The sequence below is a fragment of the Mauremys reevesii genome, linkage group 7 (assembly GCF_016161935.1).
Source record: "Mauremys reevesii isolate NIE-2019 linkage group 7, ASM1616193v1, whole genome shotgun sequence".
NCBI classification, from domain to species: domain Eukaryota; kingdom Metazoa; phylum Chordata; order Testudines; family Geoemydidae; genus Mauremys; species Mauremys reevesii.
This window is the reverse complement of record NC_052629.1, coordinates 109,639,301-109,665,360: the sequence shown is the minus strand read 5'-3', so window position 1 is coordinate 109,665,360 and position 26,060 is coordinate 109,639,301. Positions and strand designations below refer to the sequence as shown.

General features: G+C 37.8%; 1 protein-coding gene across 21 annotated transcripts in view; it reads left to right on the top strand.

The window, feature by feature from the left end:
• GRM7 (glutamate metabotropic receptor 7) overlaps positions 1-26,060 on the top strand; it is a 1,280,044-nt gene that overhangs the window by 1,246,273 nt on the left and 7,711 nt on the right. For 2 of the 21 annotated variants that reach the window (XR_005582805.1, XR_005582804.1), the window contains one exon: positions 2,594-2,776. The exons of the other annotated variants lie outside the window; for them this stretch is intronic. The gene's annotated coding sequence lies outside the window, so the exon portion shown is untranslated. The remainder of the gene's footprint in view (positions 1-2,593; positions 2,777-26,060) is intronic. 21 annotated transcript variants of the gene reach the window in all.

Here is a 26,060-nt window from a genome sequence, read left to right as displayed (position 1 = left end):
AATGAGATTTGGGCAACATGTTAACTAAAATATTATATGCTTGACACATTTATATGTAGATTTTTTTCCTTAAAGTTCTTTGGCATATTAAAGGGTATGTCTGTGGTTTTCCTTCAAACCCGATATCTATATGAATGTTAATATCACTTTTTGTTAGACTGTTTCTTTCTTTACTTTCTTTTGTCAGTTTTCTTCTCTCCTAGGAGATACAAAACAAAAGCAAGCTGTAAATCTTGCGTATATGGTATGACTTCTACGCTAGTTCTGCTGTTGTTCTTTGGCCTTATAAACTCTTGGTTTTTCAAAGTTACCTCTCTGACTAATTTATCGGTCTTACATGCTCTCAGGGAGAATTTGTCAAATTCATAAATTGTAATATCAATGAAGGAGGCAAAGGCTTTTGGCTCCCTTATCTTCCAGATATTTATAATTAATCTCTTTCTTCTGTGCAGAGTAAATGTCATCTCGATGGAGCTAACTTTATAGTAGTCTCAGGTGGCAAGATCAGATGAGTAAGGGTTGCAGGATCAGGAAATAAAACTGTAGAGGCTTAGCCTTCTTTCACTGAAGTTGCTAGAGTAACCCCTAATGTAGAACATTTATGAGATTAGAATCATTCCCTGTGTGATTTGAAAACTCTTTTTCTACTCCCCCCCCGACTCATATTGAAAACTACATTTTTTCACAGCTTTCAAGGTGTATCTGCTTTTTATTATTATTGCTACTATAGTTATGACAACAAATATGACCAAATACAGCAGTGTTAGACCAAAATTCAAGTTGAGGTCCATAGCACATGTGATTGTGTAATAAGATAAGAAGGTTCTTCCAGTGAGCCACCACTTTAGGAGATCTTATGGAATCCTACTGAAGTTCTACTAACTCATGGTGTTCAATGAAGCTCATGAAGGTCACCCAGAAGATGAGAGAGGTGGGAGTGATTCCTGAGAGAGGGAGGTAGGAAAGTAGAAGTGCTGCAGCTAGAGTGTCCAGGGACAACTAAACAGAAGAATGGACAAAGTTTAGTCTGAGGTTTGTGTTGTGTTATTGGCTTTTGAACTACAAATAAAGCAAAACTCTAGGAAGAATGTGGGTTTGGACAATAGCTTAGGGTCTGTGTGCTCTGTTGAAAATGTGTTAGGGACTCATCTTGGGTACACTCAGAATGGAGCAGCTGAGAATTCCCTGTCTGATATAAGGAATCCTCAGGTAATGAAGATCTTTCTTTATGGCACTTGTTGCCTACACTGCTTCTGTATAGAAGGCATGGCAGAGCACATGGCACTAGGCTGATATCCAGCTGGCACTCTGGTCCCCATGGTTCCATTGCAGCTGGCATATGTAGGATGCTCTAAATTTCACCAGAGACTATGTTGGCCTCCAGCTGGCCAAGAGAGAATGGAAAAGGGATTTAGAGCTACTAATCCCACCCCCAGTTCCTGCTCTAGTTCAGCTGTGCTGAATATCATGCCCCAATAGTTTGCTTTAATATGTAAAATATTTTTGTATGTTTTTTTAATAATACATAGAACAAGGTGCATGCTGCTCAGAAGTTGGAATCGGGCTTATTTCTAGTAACATTCTCTTGTACCATAATTAAATCATTTTCTTTTATTTTCATTAACAAATTGTGAACTACTTAATTTCTGAGGGGTTTTAGCAATATTTTGTACCTGGTTGCTTTTAAGGATTAAACACATTGGGTGAGATCCTCATCCCTGTTCCTTTATGCCAGAGAAAGGAGCCAAAACTGAGTAAATGAGCTCTAAAAGCCCACTTTTGTCCAGCAGGAGGAGGGGAAGAATTTCTCCTGGCACAGTCACTGTGGAAGACAGGCATAAGACAGCCTCCGAGCTCTTCATTGCAAACCCTGGTGTAGGGGGTGGGGCTGGTAGCAGGAAGAGCATGTTAGGGTATGGGCCACAGCACTCAAGGCTGTGTAAATTCTGGTCGTCATTGTTGCCCATAGGGCAGTCCAGGGAGGCTACTGGAACAGAGAGAGGGCCCAAGTGCTCCTAAATTACTCTGGGGACTACAGCAGACTGGAGCAGCCCAGGATTAAAGACACCCATCCACTCACACCCACACACCTACACTCAGGCTGCAAGTTCTGTGTTGCTCCTCTGGGAGAATCTTACTCTTTGTCTATAAAATATCTATGATGTAATTCCATTGGCCTCTGTACAGTTATATCAGTGAGGGATTTTGCCTATTCTCTTCATATATCTCAAGCATATTGGACTTCCCAATTTTTGCCAAACTGTAACCAGTAATAAATTCCTTGTAATAACATTATTTATTTTTATTATTGCGGAAGCAAATTGTAATGTCTGATTTTATATGATAAATCTTCAAGCCTTATTGGTTGAATAAAAATATTAAGAATCACTGTGTTTTGCTTTGAAGAAAGGATATATAAGGACATCAGTATCAGAACATCTGTAGCATATTTGAGGAAGGAAAGATCGCATATTTTGAGGATGGCTAACAGCTAGTGTGAATGTAGTAGTTTAGAATTGTGAAAGAAAAATATATAGTTGATAAGGTTAAGTGCAAAACCTGTATCAAATGGGTGACTTGTTTTTCCCCTTAGGTATGAGAAAAGCTCTCCTCATATTCACCACAGAAGCTAACAGAACTGGACATATATGATAGTAAAGTTCAATCAATAAAAATCCCACAAGTGTATCTGAAATGAGAAGCCCCCCCCTGGGGAGAGAAAAGAATGCTGAAATTATTTAAACTGGTTCTGAAATGTTTGTGGACCAGCCTTCAGGTTTGTGACTGGGATTATGAACAAGGTGGTTGGGAGGGGAGTGAGGTGGCTTTTTGTATTGTGTTCAGATGTGCCTCACCTGACTGTGATTTCTGTTTACCTGCTGCCTAAGAGTGCAATGACTGACTTTTCTGTTTGTTTGGGAGGGTGGAGGGAGTTTGTTCAGAACTGACTGAATCCTCTCTGCCGGTATGGATTTAGTTTTGGATAAAAATGAGGCTTACTTAAAATCTCATTTTATTTCAGGAGTGCCCAGCTTACAGTAAGAGAGAGGTCTTTAGTTGTGGTTTTCTTTTCCCATTGGCAGACAATTTTTCTTGAAGTCTAGTGAAGCAGTGCCTAGATAACACTTACGTCTTGTTGCTTATTTTGCCAAGGAAAAGCTAGTCAGATCTTGCCTGGGTAGAGACCTCTGTTTTGTCCTTTCCTTAGGGCACATGAATATATGCAGGTTCCTTTATAGGTGTGTTGTTCCTCCTGTCCACTAATCAGAATACAGTAAGTTATTTTATGAAATGTAGTTTTACTAATCTGACAAAAGAAACTATTTTTGTTTTTAATTGAATCCATTCTCTACTTTTTACAACTTTTTAAAGTGAATTTAGTGCTAAAATGACATTGCAAAATAACATTAAATAACAGATTATCTGCACCGTAAGATTCTTCATATTGGTATGACAATGTGCTTCAACAGTAATCTAGAGGGATCAGCTGAGGCAGACTGACTAGGTCAGTCTCCAGCCCACATTCAGTTCTTGCCCTCTTCTTGAGAATGTCACTGAGGCTTCCAGTTACTACTAATGCTAGCAAATATGGCCTGCTCAAAGCCTGCTGAAGTTGATGGAAGTACTCATATTGAATTCAGTGAATTAAGCCTCATAATTGGCCAGCTATCCACTGAGAAATGGACTCCGGCTACGAATCTCATTTCGTATCAGCTCTCAGATATAAATTTTTCATATAGGAATCTAAGTTTCATTAAAGAGTCTGTGACTGAACTGAAAAAAAAAACATTTTGATTATCAATGACATTTCAAAATTTATACCAGGTAAATTTGCAAAATTTTCAAAAATATATTTACCAGCATGAAAGCTGTTCAGGTTTTGTTTTTTTTGGTTTTGGTTTTTTTTCCAGATTTTGATGACATTTTTAAATAAGGAAAAATTGAAAACACAATTGTGGTTTCCTTCTTCTGTTTTCACTCTCCCACTTCCACGCACACACACCCATCGCCAATAATTGCCACTTGTTTTCTGGACATTTTTTTCTCTCTCTCTCTCAAGTGCTCTCAAATTTGTTCACTGAAATTTTCATTAGCTTGTAAGGCTAAGGATTCTTCTGTGTGTTTATTTTGAAGGAAGAGGCTGCATATGTTTTCTCGTTGGTTCAGGATAACAGTCTGAAGTCTTTATAGTGATATCTTCAGTGGGAGTACTGGGGCACTGAAAGCAGTGGCAGATTAGCCATTGGGCCAACAGGGCTCGTGCCCAGGGGCCCTGGCCAATGGGGGGTCCCCAGAAAAATGGGCACCCCTGCTCTCTCCACTCGTCTGGCGTTCTGGCTGGAGAGCAGCTTTGGGGCATGGGGGCTTGCCCTGCTCTGTCCACATGGCGCTCCTGCCAGAGAGCGGGAGAAGCCCCCATGCTCCGACCCCGCACCCTGGCAAGAGGCAGGGAGACTACAGGCAGAAGGGATAGGGAGGGGCCCCCACTTGTTCTGGCCCAGGGCCCCACAAAACTGTAATCTGCCTCTGGCTGAAAGTTAAGCAGACATGGAAGTGTTTCCAAAATCAGGAGCCGATTGCACTGGTTCATCACAAAGGGTGGTCTTTGCACAGAAACTGAAAATTGAGCAAACAAGCTCCAGAAGACAAAACACTTAATGGAGTGAACTATCCAGAAAAGCAAGAATTCTGCAGTGTCAGGGGTGAGAATTAGATGACACCTTCAGAAATACAAATAAAAAACACTTCTGGGTGCTTGGTTTTTGGGCATGTATTGCAGGGGCTCAGCTTTTCAACAGTTCACCTAACAGTGCTTACTCTAACCCTGCAGGACGACTAGCTGGCATTCAGATATCAATCTGGAAAGTCAAGACTAAATGAATTTCCTCTGCCCTGTCACAAGCTGAAGAGAAATCCATTAATATATGTACATTCAAGTCAGCATTTGCAATGTTGTGCTTCCAACTATTGCTGCGTGCATGACAGGGTTTCAAACTTAACAATGCTCTGCTCTCATTTCAAAATGCCTTTTTTTTATGCCAAAGACCTTTCACAAAGACTATTTGGCTTTATACAGAGGTTGCTGAGCTTGCAATTGCAGTAGCTAACACAGCTGGGTCTTTCAGCTCAGGCAGCAGTGGCTTAGGCTTTAAGAGCCATAGGTTCTCGAGTCAATCCTTTCTACTAACAACCCACCCAGGGATTGTGCATAACACTTGCGGGGAACTGCCGTGCCAGAAAAGGAGGCCAGATATTAAAAACCTGCTGCTTTGGGCATTCCTCTGCTATTGAGTTTATAGGAAAATGTACAGAAGCTAATGACCTGATTTTTTTTAACAGTCCAAAAGCAAATATCTGTTTTAGTAGATCTGTATGTGTGAACATACTAGCATATTGTTTGTGTAGTTCGTGTAAAGAACAGCCTACACTTGTGCACACACTCTTGCAAATTTGCGTCCTGATGAATTAGGGGAGCATACACCTAAAATGGGGTAGAGATACAGATGAGCTTTTATTTGTGCATGGAAACAAAATAACACCATAAAATGAGGAGACAGGATATTTTACCTAGAGACAGACTGATCAAATGACTAGAAAATATGTCTGTGCAGCTCTGGCATTGCTGTTGTTTTGCAGCACTCAAGCAGCAGCAAATCAAAGAATGGTACATAAGAAATTGATCTCTTTCTCGCTTTGTTTCTATCTGATTGCAAATGTACAACTGTTTCTTGTACCAGCAAACTTCTCTGAAAATATGATTTTTCTTTTTCTTTTCTTTTTTTTGCTACATACAAAAATGTAGTTGTGTTTTTTCTGAGGGGAAAAAAATGGACAAGATAAAGAGAAAAGAATCATTTTTGTCAAGGAAACACGATTTTGATCTTTTATGCAGTTCATGATCCCTCCATCTACATATAAATATATTGTATGAGACACAGTTCCTTTTTGTGCTAACACTTGACAATATAGGAGGGTTAGGTAAAATGGCTAAATACTGCACACCCAGAAATAGCCATTAAAATAATACAAATGGAAATAAAGGAGGGTGAATCTGTTCTCTGGATCAGATTTGGCTTTTACTTATACCCGTGCTAACTCAGTGTATAGAGAGAGTTTCCACAGCCTCACCTGAGAGCAGAAGTCGTGACTCTCTGGCTAATGTGGAATCTGTTCTTGCTGTTCAATAATAATACATACACACCAGGAAAAAAAAAAAGGCAGTTGCTATAGTTACTACCACTTGACAGAATGCCTATCATGCTTCTGGGTTAAAGAGCCTCCTATTAAATCAACACACTTACTAATATCAAATGGGAGATTTTAAAACAAGACTTTCTGCACTGAGATAAAACATTAATTGTCGCAAAACTGTAACTTGTAACCACTCAGATTAAATTTAGTAATTGAGTTAGTCACTCTGCAGTAGAGCTGGTTGAATTATATATTGTAAATAAATTATCCAATTAATTTAACCCCATTTGTTCTTCATGAACCAGTTCACGTGTTACTTGCAAGTATTTGCTGAAAAGTTTAAGCAAATAAATATCAGCTTTTGGGGTGATTATCTTAAGTATTTCTGCTATAGAATTGGGTGCCTGAGGCTCCTGGCATTATTTTTGCTCACCATTGGACTTACTAAGGGTTTGTCTACACTGTCCATTGGTCTGCTCAAGAGGGGTGTACAATCCAGAACACGCTAGTGTGGTGTGCACTAACTGGCCTGTGTGGACCGTGCTGGCATACGCTAAAAGTTCCCTAGTGCACAGCAGGGTCCATGTGGGCCACTTAGTGTATGACATGCAGCCTAAGAGGTACACCCCTTTGCTATGAAATAGAACACCATGTAGACAAGCTTTTAGGAATAACGAATGATGAGTATTTTGCACACAAATACTCATGTCCAATTTCATATGTGGAACAGACAGAACCCCATTTGTACAAGGGTTCACTGTTCATGAAAAAATCAGGGAGACCAAGAGTGCTTGAACCACAAACCATATTTTGCAGGCTTTGAATAGCTCTATAGTTACACATGCTTCTTTCCAAGGCTGGTGTGCCCCACTGTTAAACTCATGTCTCGTGGGTCAATATTAAGCTGCTGATTAAGAGGATATTATTGGATATATAAAAATATTCCCTAGAGAATTTATTACCTGTGCTATGGGCAGATGCTGCAAGAAGCTTCATCAGCTCCCATCAAGGGACTAACCCTGCTCCCACTGTGAAGTGAAGTTTTGCATCCCCCTAATTACGTGTGAGGTCTACTCGGCAGTATTCTTGGAGATATTCATTCACAACCGCTTAAGTAAGAGTAGAATCTAGACCCTCTGTTTATGATCCATTTTCTGGGCTATGAAAATAGGACACTATTGGCACTGATTTCGTTATGGCAGAACATTTGAAAAGCAGCGGAATAGACACTAAAGTATATTTCTCCTCTAGTTTCCCATATAGAAAAGTTCTGTAGAAATAGGGAGGAAACTAAAAAGATTCCATAACATATATAAAAAACTATAGAAAGTAATGGAGATATATAGAAATTGCTCTAAAACGCTATAGGGTGGAATCCTAGTTCCACAAATGTCTCTGGAAGTTTTGCTATTAACTTCATTGGGCCTAAGATTGCACACATATTCTTAATGAAGAATAATATCTTTTCCATTGGGCTATATTTAGGATATAATTCTCTATTTACTTCTATGGGATGGCTTAAAAATGGAAAGTTTGATGTTTCGTATTGAGTTTTATAGGACTTTTCCAGAATGGTTCATATTTAATTTATTACTTGCTTGTGCATAAGCCACTATAGTTTGCTGGTATCAATGAGATGCTATAAAAGTGAAATTGCTACCTAGTGTGGTTAGAACAGAACTCTCAAACATAAAATAGTATTTCTTCTCCCTTGTGTTAGGGAGATATGACTTTGATGTCAGTACTTGAGATGGTGCACTAGATGGAAAATGAGATCTATGCCAAAATGTGCCTCACATTCAAATAAACAAAAGAAAATATACTTTTCTTTCTTCTTTCCTTCATCTCAAGGGGAATGTGTTTACTGACTTTGTGGAATAATTCCTACATCATATGGTTAATGATATATGGGAGAAAATAGCCCACACTGATGGAAAACTTTTATGATGCTTCCGGTGCTGTGGTATTTTCTATGTGTTGTAAAGAAGACACAGAAGTCTTGATTGAGCGAATTTAAATGAGCATAATTTAGGAATAACTGCACTGAAGCCAATGTGATTCAGCATAGTTGACTCTTGCAATATTTGATGTTTCATGAAAATTCCAAATTCTGAAGTCCAGTGTTTGCATGAGAATCTTAGCATTTATTTTTTTTAAATAAATTTCTAGCCCTCCTGGTTGTAGATAAAAGCTTGAAAACATGAACCCTAAAGACTTTGTGCACATCCACTCTCCACTCCAAAGCTGGCTACACTTAGCAATTCTGGATCTAGTTATGCTCAAATCCTGCTCACCAAAGTCTCAATCCTACAAGGTGCTGAGCACTCTGGCCATAAGCCAGTAAACCACTTGAGTCCAATGTTTAATTTAAGCACATGATCAGGGCCAGCTCCAGCTTTTTTGCTGCCCCAAGCGGCAAAGAGGGGGAAAAAAAAATAAAGCGGTGATCGGCGGCTCTTCGGCTGCTGCTCTACTGTGCCGCTTCATTCTTCGGCGGCCGGTCCTTCCCTCTGAGAACGACCGAGGGACCCGCCGCCGAATTGCCGCTGAAGACCTGGACATGCCGCCCCTTTCCATTGGCCGCCCCAAGCACCTGCTTTCTGCACTGGTGCCTGGAACCAGCCCTGCACATGATTCCCTACTGATTTGAGGGAATAACCCCCAAAATAGGTGGAATTAAGAGAGCCCAGGAAGTCTTTGATACTTTTTAAACACTAAGAACTTTGGTCTTCTCTTGTTATTTTTAAAGATTTGAAAACAGCAACAACTACTATTCTGCATATCCCTCAGGATGTGTGTATGAATAACAACTGCATGATTTCATAGCTGAAACCTTCCTCCACCTAATCTCTCTTTGTGTTACCTTCTCTTTTCAGGCCATGTTGTTACTTACATTCTAACCTCTTTAAGGCAATACTACAGTATTTCATTGCCTGCAAAACTCCCAGCTCGCTTATGGCGTTATATAGATAAAAATTGCAAATCATTATAGCAGATTTGAGTGATGCAGGGGCTATAATCTGCTTAGATTTTGAAAGAGTGTATAGCAAAGTTGAAGAATAGAGGAACAGAGAAGAGTAATAAGCATGGTGCAGAAAGCATTGTCATTGAATTAATAAAATACTGGTTAGGTGAGTAAGGGCAGATTCTAATGACTAAAGGTGATGTGAGTTATAAATGAGGAAGAGTCTCACGAGAATTAGCAGTGGAGTCATTTTGTGTTTCTGTCATTCAATTTTATTGTTGTTATTTGAGCTTGACGAAGGTGTGATCCATGTCACTGTGTGAATAAATGGTTTAGATGAAAGTACAGCTAGAAAAGTGTGTGAGTGTACAGATGCTATATTAAAAGCTAGTGTGTTCAGTGCATTGGGCATTGGACTGGGACTCAGGAAACACTGGTTCTATTCCTGGCCTCTGATGTGCTGTGTGACTTGGGCAAGTCACTTTTATCTCCCTTTGCTTATGCCTTTGTTTCCCTTCCCACCCTTTGTCTTTCTGGCTTTTTTAGGGTCATCAAGGCAACATTTCTCTTTCACTATGTGTTTGTACAGTGCCTTGCAAAGCCATACCCATTCACATTTTGGGGCCTTTACATGCTAGTATAAGGTAAATAATTAGTAACAATAATGCCACCAAATTTATCAGTGAATAATATAGAGGTAATACATTTTTCAATAGGTTTGAAAAAATGGATCATGTCCTCTGACTTATAGAAGGTTTAGGATTATGAACAGTCAATGAAGAACATATTAAGTTATTTTCTGTATATTATAGAGCTGAAAAGGGAACAGAGAGCTCTTAGATACAATAAGGATGGACACTATTAGAAAACCCTAAACCAGAACCAAGTGGATAGAACCATCATCGCAATACATGGGTGGAATTAAAATGGGGAAACAAAATACCGGAACATAGCATTTTGGGGGAATAATACACAGAAGGAAAAAATAAATTCTAGTGAGGATATCTGGGTCAGTGGCAGAGCTAAACTGCACCCTTTCAATGGCTAGAGTAAGTTTCTTCCTCCCTGGAGTAGAAGGGGAATAATTGTGACCCCTGGTGCTACACATATGGTGGCTCAATGCCCCTTATGCAAGGGCCTAAAATCACAATCTACCCACTGGTAAATATGTAAACAGCCTATGCTAGGTTTCAGAATTTAGCCCCATAATTTTTTAAGTGATTTTTAGAATGGTTGACACTGTAGCATGGCAAGCAAGTACAGTCCTTTACTGAAAGAGCTGCATATAAAAAGGCCTATCAAGCCCTTTCATGTTAATATCAGCACGCAGTTCATTTCAGATTATTTATTGAACCAATATATGTTGCTAGCATCCTATGTGCAATGAAGATCTCATGTTTCTGTTCACTCCCCTAGAAAATCCTTTATTACAAGAATTGAGAGTTTCATTATAAATGTTTATTAAATAGCTCCAGCAGGCTAATACCTGCATTTAATTTAAAGTAAGTGGTTTCCTAAATAGTTTGACAACCATCATATATGCATTTACTTTATATTAACGGATGTCCATGTAATAATAAAAATGTTCTGGACATAGCTAAACCATTTGTAAAGAAATGTTCAGTGATTTTAATGAAGCAAACTCCCTCATAATAGTGGTTGATGTCTCTTCTGCGCTGTAAGTGGATTTTACATTATTTTAGGGATTATGTACATTAATGGATACCAGCTGTAGTGTGCTTATGTCCCACTGAGTCTTTACAGTGCGTTGGTTAGTTGTGTATAAAGTCATAAAGAGTCAGTCAGACATTAGCATGTTCCAGATGGCATAATAACGTATACATTCACTACAAATGGTTCACAGTCTGCTTCCAGTACAGAAAAGACATCAACAACCACTTCAGAGTGGTTATGAAGTACTAAGATTAAAAAGACACTCATTTATGCAAGTGTTTTGCTTATTGTATTGTCAAAATATTAGTAACCCCACAAAACTTATTTTAACAGAATTACAGTAGCAACTCTATTTTTTCACTTTTAAAGCTAATTCCACCAATGCTTGTTGTCATAAATCCATTGCAAATCTTTTTCTCTCCTCTCTTTGTTTCTCCCAGCCCAATCTACTGCAGTTTTATTGTGATCTTTATGAGAAACAGCCTATCCTTCCTTTGGACTCATGCAGTGAAAAATCTGGCCTCATTGATGTCAATGGGAAATTTGCCATTGACTTCAGTGAACCAGGATTTCACTGATGGCTTTGTATAGCAGTGGCAACTCCTCTCCAGCATAGTTGCTTCCTCTATATTATCTACTATCGAGAGTTTTCTTTACTCCATTTTCACTATTCTCTTAGACCTAAATTCTTCAGTTCAAATTTCTTTCAATTAAACTCTTTGGAGAGGGGTCTAAGGTTCTTTGACATTCATCATTTAACCCAGGTTGTTAGCGTTCGCCCTGGAGAGCACCCATAAGGGACTCTAATGATACAGTCACTCACCTGAATTATTGTTAGATCAATATAAGTTACGTTTATATCTAGAGTGTTCAAATGTGTATATGAGCCAAATGCTGGTTCCATTGAAGTTAATGGTTGATTTGACTTTGACTTGAAGGAACGAAGATTTGCCCCCAAAAAATGTTTGTTTATAGGAGATGAACTGAATATTTAGCTTCATGCAATATCACTGAAGGCCTATGGGTAGAACATGAATCGGGCTTTTGAATGCCATTTACCCAAGAAAATGCTTTTTTTATTGTTCTCTCTAATTTTGTATTAGGTATATGGTCCTTGCTATTTTTTTTTTAAAGTACAGTATGAAATATGCAGTAGCTGGCAAACTTTGAAAACATGGTCATCCGATCAGAGCTGCTGCTTTAAATTTGTCCTATAAGCTAAAAAATTTATAAAAAATAGACTTGATTTAAAGAAAAAGCCTACTTCAAATCCCAAGATGCTCTGGGGATCAGACAAGGTTATACTTCTGCTTCCTATTAAATCCTTTTGGGAACTTCAAAGCAATCCTAGTTAAAAGAAACCATTACTTTGGATATTTGTAATTGTTACTTATGGCACTCACACTGTTCCATGCGGTATTTTACTGGTCCCCTGGGTATCAGGCTCACTTCAAGAACAGTTATATAATGTACTTCACTAGATATGCAGTCTGAGTTTGCTTAGAGGTTGTACAACAGTAGACATGATAAATATCCATTTCTAAAGGACTTAATAAGAAAGCCATGTGGGTAAAATTTAACCATGGATAAGTCAAGAAATACTTAAAGTAATACACATATGCATGTGAAATGACTGACATATCAACATATATTTCGAGTGTGCTTATTATATATATGCTGCATTTTATACCATACAGAATATATTACATATACATGTGAATACAATTATTTTATTAATTGTAAATGACCATTTCCTTATGAATTTGGTAATTTTTTATAACAATTGAAGTGAACTAAATCATCTGCTGAATGTCAGCAGATCTTTAAGCAAGATCTGAACAGTTAAAAACTGTACCAGAAACAGTTCCAAATAATCTAGCATATAAAGTAATATAGCAGTAATAGAATGTAGGAGATATCTTGCTGGACGTTGTTTGGCAACACTAATACGTTAGCCTTACAGTTCATTACTATCTACACATTAATTAATCCTCACAACACAGACCCCCTGAGGCAAGTTAGCACATAAGGATTATATCAATTTTACAGCTGAGCCATAAAGATGTTAAATGACTTGCCCGTTGCCATGCAGTGAATCATCAGTTTAGACAGGATGGACATCCTGCATCTCAGCCCTTTATTCAGACCTCTAGACGACAAACTACCTCACTTTAGAGTCACAGAATATAGGGCTTCATATTAGTGTCATTTTTGTGTTGGATTTTTCTTGCCTAAGTAAATAACTTTGCGCTCATCCGTACTGAATTTCATCTTATTGAATTCAAACCAACTGTCCAATTTGTCAAGGTCATTTTGAATTCTAATCCTGTCCTCCAAAGTGCTTGCAACCCCACTCAGCTTGGGTATCACCTGCAAATTTTGTAAGCATAGTATCCATTCCATTATCCAAGTAATTAATGAAAATATTGAATAGTACTAGACCCAGGAGTGACCCCCGTGGGACCTTACTAGATACCCTCACAGTTTGCCAGTGAACCGTTGATAACTATGATTTGAGTGTGATCTTTCAATCAGTTGTGTACCCACCTTACAGTAATTTAATCTAGACCACATTTCCCTAGTTTGCCCTATGAGAACGTCATGTGGAACTGCGCCAAAAGCCTTACTAAATTCAAGATATATTGCAACTACTCTTTCCCCCTAACCATTAGCCCAATAACACTGTTAAAGAAGGAAATTAGGTTGATTTGGTATGATTTGTTCTTGACAAATCCATGCTGGCTATTTTTTATATCCCTCTAGGTTATAAATTGATAGTTTAATAAGTATATTTCCAGGTATTGAAGTTAGGCTGACTAGCCTATAATTCCATGGGTCCTCTTATTAAAATAGGTACTATGTTTGCCCTTCTCCAATCCTCTGGAACCTCACCCATCTTCCACGAGTTCTTGAAGATAATTGCTAATAGTTCAGAGATTGCTTCAGCTAGATCCATAAGTATCCCAAAATGAATTTCATCAAACCCTGCCAACTTAGATACATCAGACTTATCTAAATATTATTTTACCAGTTTTTTCCCTACTTTGATTTCCATTGCATGTAAATATTAGTTGTGTTAAGTATTTGGTCACCATTAATCTTTTTAGTGAAAACTGAAGCAGAATATGCATTAAACTCTTCAGCCTTCTTCATGTCATCAAATATTAGCTCTCCTTCCCTGCTAAGTAGAGGACCTACACTTCTCTTCCTCTTTCTCCTGTTCCTAATGTATTTAAATGACCTTTTTGTATTGCATTTTATGTCCCTTGCTAGGTGTAACTCATTTTGTGCCTTAGCTTTTCTGAGTTTTGTTCCTACGTTCTTGTGCTATTTTTTTTGGTACTACTCCTCGGCAATTCATCCATGTTTCCACTTTCTGTAGGATTCTTTTTCTCATTTTCTAGTCATGAAAGAGCTCCTGATGGAGCCATATTGGCTTACTATTCTTTCTGCCTTTCCTGCACAAAAGAAAACCCAATTTGATTATCCCTCTAATGCAAAAAGACAAAGTCACAAAAGGAAATAAACATAAGCTAATTCATTCCTTCTCTAATACTCACTACCCTGGTTGGTTCCTTGATTTTTTCACTCCAGCACAGAACTTAATGAACAGACAAAGGAAAAACTTCCCTCCTTCCTCTTGAAAAATCTTGTCCCCCCCCCATTGGTTCCTCTGGTCAGGTGTCAGCTAGGCTAGGTGAACTTCTTAACCCTTTACTGTCTGTTTATGACAGGAGCCATAGGGTTTTCCTCCACAGTGACTGTGCCAGGACATCCTTCCACAGCCTGAAACAATGCTGTTAGGGTATCTGCCCTTTTACATGGTGTAAAGGAGTCAGAGTGGGAATTAATCTCTCACCTGCTCTCTTTCTCTTGTGTATATATATAAGCTTATTATTGTATTAAATAGCAACACAATCCCTGTAGTGAATCTAGCCTGGGAACTGAAGATGTATTTTTCTGCATAATCTTTAAGCAGACAGAGACTGAGAATTAGACACTCATACTAATGACAGGTTTCAGAGTAGCAGCCGTGTTAGTCTGTATCCGCAAAAAGAACAGGAGTACTTGTGGCACCTTAGAGACTAAGAAATTTATTTCAGCATAAGCTTTTGTGGGCTGAAAGTGAGCTGTAGCCCACGAAAGCTTATGCTGAAATAAATTTGTTAGTCTCTAAGGTACCACAAGTACTCCTGTTCTTCATACTAATGAATTACTAACGTACTTGTGAGAATTACAAGGAATACATCCCGGAGTATGCTGCCTCCAAACTTGCACTTTTATTGCCTCAGTAACGTTCACAAGAGGCAAAATTCCAGTCTGTTGGAGCTAGTCATATTGTTATGAAGTTATCTGAAGCAGTTAGCTTTTTTATTTCTATTTGTGAATTATCTGACAAAGAATTTGATATTTTTATTCACATCTTGTTTTTTCCTAATTGTTTGAACAGTGTACATGAAGAAACTTCAGCACATGGATTGTTTGTGAACTGTTTGCTCTGTCTATATGCACCATTTTTTATTTGAACAGTCTAATTGGTTGCATAAGTCAGATAGAGTTGTTGCTGTTTCCTGGTTGATTTTTTTTCCAAACAGGAGTATATTGAATAACAAACATTCTTTTTAGAATATGAATACTCTCACCTGCACAAAAATGCTCGCATAGTATTTGTTCAGAGAATGACCTTTCCCCCAAACAGTTGTGTAAACAAAATCGGCTATATGTGAACATTCTCTATTAGTGAATAAAAAGGTGCACAAACATGGTTGAAGTTCACAGCTGTTCAAACAAATGTTTGTGAATACTCTTTTGCAGTACTCAAGTACTCACTCATCCATCAGACTCAACAAAGATAAATCAAAACTTCAAATGACCCTTCAGTAATTTCTTGGGTATAAAATTCACCTCTGGTATAACACAGGTGGGAAACATTCCAATTGCATTGAACAGATTTGTACAGATTTTCCTAAAGGGTTGCGATGTTTCATTTTTTTGGAGGGGCAACCTGCAGCAGCTCAGTTTAAATAAACAAAACAGCAAGAAAATACATTCAATTAATATCAAGATGAAGGCGGAAAATCTGTACTGAATTTAAAAAGCAGGTGCAACTCCTTCAGGGGCTCTCTTTCAATATCGAATAAAAAAAAAGGAAACTCAATCATAGTGCTAAAGTTCTCTGCTACCAAATCAAGCTGAGAAGGCAAATATCAGTTTAGCATGTAAGTAGATTTTAATGTTCTCTCTACAGAAGGATCTTAAATTAATGTCTCCAAAATTGCATTATTCCCAACAGTGAATGAAAGGGGAGACCTAATATGTAGCCATCCAAGAGCTCTAAACACCATAGAAGCCCAGTTGACTCCTTTTATTTCAGTAGGCCGAGGCTTTGCAAATTAGATTTGCAGAATGATAATGGTTGTTGTGTTTGTTGTTATAGTGGTGTGTAAAAGCACGCCGCCATTATGTGAAATGCAAAATGAAAACGGCAGGTCTACATGCCACGTAGAGGCAGACTCAATGTTCACTTAAATACACAAATGTTGCACGTGAGCAAACTAAGTGGAGAACTGTAGTCAGGAAGAGATTGACCTGTCTTCTAGAAGATTGTCTTGAAATAAATTTTGAATATTACTCTGAACAAGCAGCTTTTTCTGTTACTCAGCTCTATATATCTGAAGCCTTATTAATCACAGGTCTGAAGGCCCCCAAAGGAATATAGACAGTGCAGGGGACTCCAACATCCAGGCACAGCTGATGACGATGCACCATCACTGCAATAGCCCTACCAGAGCAGAGATAAGACATAGGTGAGCCAGAGGAGAGAGGAGTCAGAGCTGGGGATGGATCTGTATCTGTGCAACTGTGCAAAATCAAAGCCCCATAAGGGCCATTAAAACACAGGTGCAAGTTACAGGAGCCAATTTATAATTAAACTATAATGACAACCTTCCAGTTCAAGTTAAGGAAGAAATTTGAGAATCTGCCTTTATTTCAGCACTACCAGTCCTGGAAAATTGATAGAATTCTGGCTGAATACAGATTGTAAAGACTTCAAGTTACAGAGAACTTCACACATCTGTAGTAGGAAAACAGTTGAAACCGATCAATGGGGTGAGCTTGAAGAATTACCAGCAGGACTGTAAATGGAGAGATGGCTTTGGCAACCTTGTAGGTGGATGTTTTTAAACCATTCAAGAAGCTGCCTGTTCAGCTGAACCAGGGCCGCTCCAAGCACCAGCGCAGCAAGCAGGTGCTTGGGGTGGCCAACGGAGAGGGGCGGCACATCCGGCTGGTCCCTCAATCCCTCTTGGAGGGAAGGACCTGCCGTTGAATTGCCGCCGAAGGAAAGAATGCAAATGAATTAAAAAAATGTAGTGCTTATGTAAGGCTGAAGTTCTCTATCCATAGATGAGAACGGGGACAGTGCAAACTTTGGCAAAGTTGCCTTGCCAAAGAGCCTTAAATCTGCTCTAGAAAGACCACCTTTAGTCATGAACAAGTAGTTTAGTTCACCAGACCATTCAGCCTGTGACTTTCCTTTGGAAATGAAGTCATTGGCGATACCATCAACCCATCTCACTCATGCCAGTGAACAGCTATTTGACTTGCTCTAACTACTGCCCTGGAGTAAATCAGAACAAGCAACATTGTGGTGAAAGAGTATTACTAGTGGCACAAGGGTCTGAGCCATTCACTCTTGGTCTGTACTTCTCACTGCTGGCAGCAAAGGTTACTCTCTCCGTCCTATGGCATAGTCTTGTGGTCCTTACACTACATCAAGTAGCTTAATTTGTTGCACAGTGAAATGGCAAATCTCCCCCATATTACAAGAAGAAATACCAAAAATTCAAAAGTATCTAGACTCCATTCATATAATACACAGAAAAGGTAGCAGTTACTAGGCAACCTGGAACTCTTTCTTCTTTTATGCCATTTTAGTCCCTCACAGCTTTCTACTCCAGGTCTATAGCTACTTAATTTGATCCTATTTGAAGTGACAATTTAGGACCTTATAGCTTGGATACCTATTCACATGAAATGTAAAAAGCATCACACTATTAACAAGCTACACTTTGTTTTGTACCTTGGGAAACTGGAATAAAAAGCGTGGGTTTTTGTCTCTTGAAATCCATGTGGAATACTAAATCTGCTGCTATAATATCATAACTCCATTATCTCCCCCATGCCTTGCCCCTCATCCTTACACAGGACTCACAGCCTTTCATCAGCATTTAATTACGGTATCTGCAATTTCCTGAACTTTTAAAACAATAATCAACCCTCATGCCTCCCTTGTTACATGTCTCTCCCCCACCCCATTATTATAGTCTCCAGAATGCCCTTCACACATGTATAAACTCACACTTCTCTACCTTCTTTATTTCTTTAAAATAAGTGGGGTGTAGTCAGGTGAGATGATAGTAGCAAACATAACCAAAGAATAGTAACAATGTCTAATCAGAGAAAATTGATTCCGTGATAGGAAATATTTGGTTGTTAATAACACACACAACGTCTGACCCATAACTTACCCTGTTAATTAAATGGAGTGAGTAGAACTACACCTTATCCCACCTGAGGAGCTGGCCCATGATTTTCTATTTAATTCTAATTTGTAAACCCTGTTTTATAAACAATGTTGAAGTATTGTATGCACAGTCTTACAACCTGCTCTTTTAATCACTTTCCTCCTACAGTCTCTTCCCTACTTTAGGAGGGACTTTGGCTAAGTCTAGGAAATACCAACCCAGTGATCCCAGCTAGAGTAAGGAATCCATGCAGAGTCATTCTGTGCATGTCAGTGGGATACTTGCTTTGGAATGTTTTCACATGTAACTTCCCCACAAAAAAATCTATAGTCCCATGTTTAAAAAAAAAAAAAAGAAATAAAAAATATACACTGTTCAGTTAGGCCCTGGTCTAGCAAATCATGTAAACATTATGGATTACTCTCATATGCTTAAAAGTAAACACATGCTGAAGTGCTTTGTTGGATTGAGAGTTTAAGGATTATATTTAACAAAAGCTCTATCCAGCTCAGCATCATGGAAGCCTGTATAAAAGACACAGAGAATATAGGCTGCCTCTCTCCCTGCTTATGGATTTTATTGGATTTGGTCCTCAGTGAAAAATACTGGACAGAAGAGTGGAATGGAAACTGTTATATTTGGTTTCAAAAGAGAAATCTGAGCTAACTTAATATGAGCTACAACTCCTTTATGCCTATCACAAGATCCCCATATTGAGGGGACTATGGATGCATGGGAGCGGGCATGAATTGGAATACAGGTGTTTAGAGGAACTAATTCAGTGATTGCCCACACTCTGTTTATTTCAAGCCAGTGCTATTCCTTTTATAGTGCCACAAGAACTCAATGTATTGCCATTGTTTTAATTAAAAATACTATATTATCTTTATATTCCCATTTTTATGAGCTGCGCTTGGTACAGTGCTCAGGCTCATGTGTTAGGCTGTTATCTACACACCAGTTCCATGTACACATAGCAAAACCCAGAGAGCAAAGACAAATGGGACTACAATGTGATATAAGGAGGGATAATTCAGCTAACAGTTCTCAAGGCAAAATGTGTTGCCGCTGTAATTAAAAAAAAAAGAAAAAAAAAAAGAAAGAAAGCTGTTGTTGCCGCTGAACTTGGCACTGGGTTATTCTTATGGTATTTATGCACTAGATTAATTAGAAATCAGGAAAAAGAAACCGTTTTTTAACAACTTCTGATTCCCTGTTGCAAGTTCTGATCTGTTGATAAACCTCCAAGGCAACTAGGACAGCACTGCTATTTCTGGCTGTGTTTAGTGTTGAGTTGCTAATTGTTTCTGCTTTACCAAGACTGACAAGGAGCCATGCCAGCTAATGTGTAATTGATGAGAGGAGACGGCCATAATGCAATTTTAGGAGAAACACCATTTTTGGTGATATTTTATTTGTAGCTTAATATATTTATATTTAATTATTAAAACATGAGGTTCTGTACACTGATATCCTTAAAAGCCAACACTCGCTTCAGACTGTGGTTACAGAAACACACAACTAACCACAAAACAAAACAAAAACTCCTACCACATTTACAGATTATCCTAGTTCAGGCATTTATGTACTGGAAAAGCCATCAACATACTTTCATAATGAAAAAAGAGTGTAGATTTGAAAATATGATGATGACATAGTATGATCTGTAAAAAATGTTTCCATTTAAATACTAAAGCCGAAGCATTAGCATTTTAAGGGTTTGAATTTGTAAGATTAGAATAAACATTAGGAGAGCATTTCAGGACCCCATTATCATCTCTCTCGCTCTCTAACATACATCCACCCACCCTGACAAAAAAAGTAAAGAAAAACAGGAAGAGTCATCAACATAACTGTTAAAATGAATATCACAATATCACTAATCCACAGGGCTACCCAGATGTAACTGTGGCCTTCTCAGCATTTGATACAAGAAACAGCTTCATTTGCCCCTGAATCTAGTACAGATAATCTACAACATCAAGTGTCAGGAATAAGGGCTGGAGTTTCAAATTCGTAGTCATAGCAATGATGGGGCTCTCACCAACGTCAGAAATACTAAGAGAATCATGGTTCATACTTTTAATAGCTTGAGATGCCTGTAGGCTGTAATAAAATTCATCTTTTGCACTGTAAATCTTTTCTCTTTAGGATTGGAAAAAGTAACAAATGTGCATAAAATTGAAGAGAGAATGAGTAAAATCTCACTCTGACTATTCACAGATCTGCCTTCCTTTTGGACTCCGCAGGAGCTTCTTTGTTTGTGGCCCATGCTCAAGATAAGGAAAACCAGTCAAGTGATTAACTTTATATCCAAAGAGGAGTTTGGTCTGTGCATATTTTTAATATGATTTTAGAACAAGAGATGCAGTTATTTCAAAAGACTGTTAAACCATTGTCTGCTGTGGGAAGTCATGAAATACCTGTGCCACTGGTGGGTTGACCTACAAGTAATTTAACAAAGAAAATGAAATATGTGTGAATCAGTACCAGAGGCAGCTTTAAAGCAGTTGGAGAGCTGGGAAGAATGATGGGTCATTCATTGGTGTTGGCACTTTCATTATAGCTATTGGCTTGAAAAGGTGCCACACACATGCCTATTCGGTCCGTCACTTGTTTGAATTAAATGCTGAGTTGAGCTAAATGCTTTTGTGTTTTTCACGTACTTAGACACAGGCCATCTTCACTTCAATCTCCACTAATTATCATGAAAGAAAAAGACTTTTCTATTAGGTTGGTCTGTCGAGTGGCATGTGAAGAATATCCTAAAATAGACCCCATTAGTGAAACAGTAGATACTTTCTTGTGAAAGTGAAAGGCCAATATCTTTTTAGGGGCAGGGGACAGACAACAAACCTCTGGGCAATGGTGGAGAGGGATGGAATGCAACTAAGAGGACAACTGATAGCTCACAGTGGAAGTGAGAAAAGTTGACTACTGATACATGATCATCTCCTTAAGATAAACATCATGATGGTGAACTTGTAGGATTTTGTGGAGATCAAGATGCCTTCTTTATTATTATGGCTTCTCCAAATTGGCTCACCAGAGAATCAAATTCTAGTTTGCAAAAGGCCCATTTCAGCTTGCTTGTAAAATCTCGCCACCTTCACTGTTGTTTAGCTGCATCTGAAAACAAAGCAAAACTGAGGCTTCTTGTTTATTTTCAAATTGTATGTAAATTTAATGTTCAGAAGAACTACAGACCAAAAGTAATGATTATTGCCAATCACAAGCATGTGATATATGCTAGTTGTGCCTTGCTTCCATGTCAGTATTATATATCTTAATATTAATAATACCTTCTGGCATTTCTGTTAGTCTATGCAACAACCCCTTGAGCAGATATTGCTACCCATGTCAAAGTGTAATGTCTTAGCCCAGTTTCCACTGGTAACACATGCAAACTGATTTTCACATATGACCTGAGTTAGGATTTTAAGTCAGTTCTCCAGAACAGTAAATGCAAAACCAATGTACAACTGTAAAAGTGCATGCCACCCCATAAACGTCAACACACTCCATTAAAGTCAACTGAGTGGGGACAGTCTGAAAGCAAAATGTAGCTCTTATGTGTAAATGTGGAGGTTCATTATCAGAGAAATTCTGCATTACTGCTGTGTACTTCAATGGCTTGTTTGTTTGTAAACTTAACCTTGTGTAGGTGATTAATACCAACCCACTCTACTTCCAGTCATATCCGTATTCAATATTTAGAAATAACCATGCCAGACCAGAATCAGTTCAGATCCAGGTTTGTTGTGTGTTCACTCTTCTGCATTCAGGTCAAGAAATGAGTTTACATATTTTGGTGGTGTATATTTTAGTACTAAATATATAGGCCAGCATGTTTAGAGTTGGATATCTGTTACATACCTAAATCAATAGATAGGCAACTAAATAAATGGACTGATTTTCAAAAGTGCTTAGCACCTCTTAAAGCACATTGGCCACAGTGGAAACTGAGGGTCTTCAGCAACCCTGAAAATTAGATAACTATTTAAGTATTAAGCATTTAGCTGTAGGCACTCAAGATTCAAAATCTTGCCATATGCATTTATTAAGATCAGTTAATATTACTGATTTTTAAAATTATCTATATTGATATGGGCTGCTAGCATTCTTGTATACTGTGGATTTATATAGATGTAAATAAACCTACATTGCATTGTCTCTTATGTGGCATTATGGGAAATATGCATTATCTTAAAGCCTCAAATCCAAAAATACTTTTCTTAAAAGTCATACTTTTCATATTTTGTATAGGATATAAAGATGAGTTGAATCTCTTCTCTCTCTTTGAAGTAGCAACTTTGTGAGCTGGGATCTCTCCGGTAGACATTACAGTGCACCTATCTGGAGTACTTGAAAATGTATACAAGTTTTCTTCCTGGACACCCTGCATACTGACAAGTAGAATCTATTGTGATTCTAGCTGGCCTCCCACACATTCTTTTGGCAAATGAGGCAAAACAGAAAAAGGAAGAAAGAGACACACATTTTATAAATACAGTAAGACTCCTGGTGGTGTGTTCTGTTGTAACAATAGTACTAACTGAGTTGCTAGAAACATTTGGCGTTTGGGCTCATACTTATATAACATAGGTGGCTGTGCATTATACCATGACAACATGTCCAATGTGTTATGAATTGTTTTCCTATGTAAGTAGGTGTGGCTAGACTGCTAGAATGTCACTTTTGTGTTTTAACTCTGAGTTTGAAGCCACTATTGCTCCTTAATAAGAAGAAAATTATGCTAACATTTAGCAAGAAATAACAATACAAAATCAAACTGTTGAGCGCTATTCATTCAGGTCCTATAGAATGCATTTTAGAACTAAATTACTTTATGGGTTGAAAGATTAGATTGCAACAGTTTGATTTTGTATTGTTGTTACAGTGGTACAGGTTCTGCCTCTGCAAGTTATACTGAACTGAGCTCATGCAGAGTGGAAAAGGAAGCAAAATATATGTGGCAGTAATAGAAACACCTGTGTAAAGCCACAAGCAGGGAAAACCCAAGCTCAAGTCTATGAATGTATATTTAATAGACGTGAGCCTGACCACAGAATATAGCCAGGCTTCTCCAGAGCTGGGACATGGGATTTTTTATTCAATCCATTATTAAGAAGGCCTCAGTAACCACTCCATAGGTAAGGTCACGTTGTAGTCTCCACTAAAAGCAAGACTGATATTCCACTGTTTTATCATTCAGTGTTTGATTTTAGTCTTGACATTTGGCAAACAAGCGTTTCAATGAAGAATTGAATTTTCTAGGTTAATTTTTGTGTGACAGAGAGAGATTTAGGATAGTGGCATGGTGAAATTTCGGCACAGATCAAAATTGCCACAAAATCTGGGTTCTTTGGATTCAAATCTTTTTGGTTTGGACCAAACTATCAATATTTAGCATTGCAAAAAGTGTTTAGTGGAGTCTTCACCCTTTCAAAATGAGTCTTATTTTATGGGGTTTTGTAATTTAAGAGAAAACCATGTGATGGAGGACCATATTTCAGTAATTCTTCATTGTTTTCGCACTGAATGGTATTGTTGGGAGTCCGGATTCAGTAAGTCAGGATGTCAAATACTTAAATAAAACTTCAACGGAGTTAGTTAAGAAAAGTTAAGAAAAAATCCCATGTCTCAGCTCTGGAGAAGCCTGGCTATATTCTGTGGTCAGGCTCACGTCTATTAAATATACATTCATAGACTTAATACTGAACTATACAGAATACAAAAAGGAAACATACATACTGATCTCTGGAACTAGAGAAATGATGGCAGTGTATTTTAGTTCACTTCTGACTAACTTCCTAGAACTCATCTTTTATATACTAGTTTAGAACAAAGAAAAATCCTTTCTCATGCTTGATCTTATTTTGAATTAATAAGCCAATGGTATTTGTAATTAAATTATCACTACTGGGACAATATGTAACCATAATTAGCAAAACATTAATGGATGGATGAATGGCTAAGAACTAAGAGCTGTTATATTGATTATAGATCACACATGCTATGCCACATGTTCCTTGTCCATGTTGTCAATTACAGAGAATGTATGAGCATCTTTATCAGTTACACCATTTTGTCCATTTCAAGACATTGCCATAACAACATTGTCTTTATATACTGTATATAAATATTATATATATATACAGAATATATATATATAATATATATATATATTCTGTGTGAACAGAAAAGAGACAAAGAAAATGAATTATTGATTGTGGACTTCTTTTTAAGGTATCTGCTTATGTAATTGATAAGCTAAAGACAGCTGTTCAACAATCCATTTTTATCATTCCAAAAGATATCTGTAACCAAGTCATCGTGACATAAATAATCTATAAACTAAGTGTGTGTTTCAATAGATTATTTTATTAAGCACAGAAAATACCATATCAGTTACAAGTAGTTCCTTTCTCGATATCTGGACACGTTTCCCTAAGGGTCAAGGGCTAGAGTAAAATGACACACACTCCGTTATTTACTAACATGCTAAGATCCAGCTAAAATTCAGCTTATTGATAACACAATAGAGTCAGGTAAAGTTCAGGGTAAAATGAGAATGGATAGTAAAGTGCAGGCCCACCAGGACAAAAATATTCATTTGTCTAAAACAAAAGACTCTAACGTTTAGTCAGCACCTTTGGCTAGCACAGAAAACATTTGGGGATGTTTGGCTAAGAAATCATGAGAGTTTAAAATAAAAAAGAGTAATAGATTAATATTTACTCAGAATATGTACTGTTCAATGCTATAACATATTTGCAGTCACCTTCACGTGCTCAGTGATGAACATTAAAGCAATTGCCAACAGTTAGCACCCAGTGGAATTTCTCCCTTGTGTTTAGAATAAAGAGTGTCTGTGGTTGACTGTGTGGAATGAATGAGTGGAAAATGTTGACGTTTTAGTAGCTCCTACTGCTGATCTTTTAATTTTCTCTTTTTTACTACACAGCAATATCACGGTAAAACTATTAAAATATAATTGTCCTTTATTTGAAAGGAAAAGTATTTTCTGTAAAAAGTAATGTGCCCAGGGTATTGGTTTTGCTGCAAATTGTATTTGGTTAATCCCAAATCCCAGTATATAATTTATAAAACAGCACCCATTAAACAGGCATCTCTTTTACTCTCATTTACTAGAAAAGCTGTTTGTAATCCTGTTGCTGTGATCTCCTGGTATGTCTAGTGTACTTTAGAGTGACTTTCAAATATCCAAATTTAAAATACAGCTGTGTACTTTAAAATAATCATATTAGAATTGGAGTTCTGCAACTATCTCAGCAAACTGAAAAAACACAGTGGCATTAGGAATCTGCTGCTGCTGCATTTGTTTATTTGGTTTTTCTACACTCAAAAATGCTACTAAATTACACCATCAATCAAGTTACCCAGAAGTTAACTGTAAATCTCACAGACTGCTTTAGTGTTGTTCCACAACAGACTGTCTCTATGTACTTCAAAGCATGTTGTAATTGAATCTTTTAAAATCATGTCAATCATTGTTCTGAAGTGTTACATCTTATAACACAAATTAGGTTTTCTTTGGGACATTGGATGCATTTGTTTTCTCTTTTCTCTGTAGAAATAAAACACAGATTTCCCAATTTCACTGGAGATTGTTTTTGGCTCATTCTGCCTTTTGGTTATAAAGTAGAAGTCGTGAGAAAGTGTTGAGAGCTGTAGTT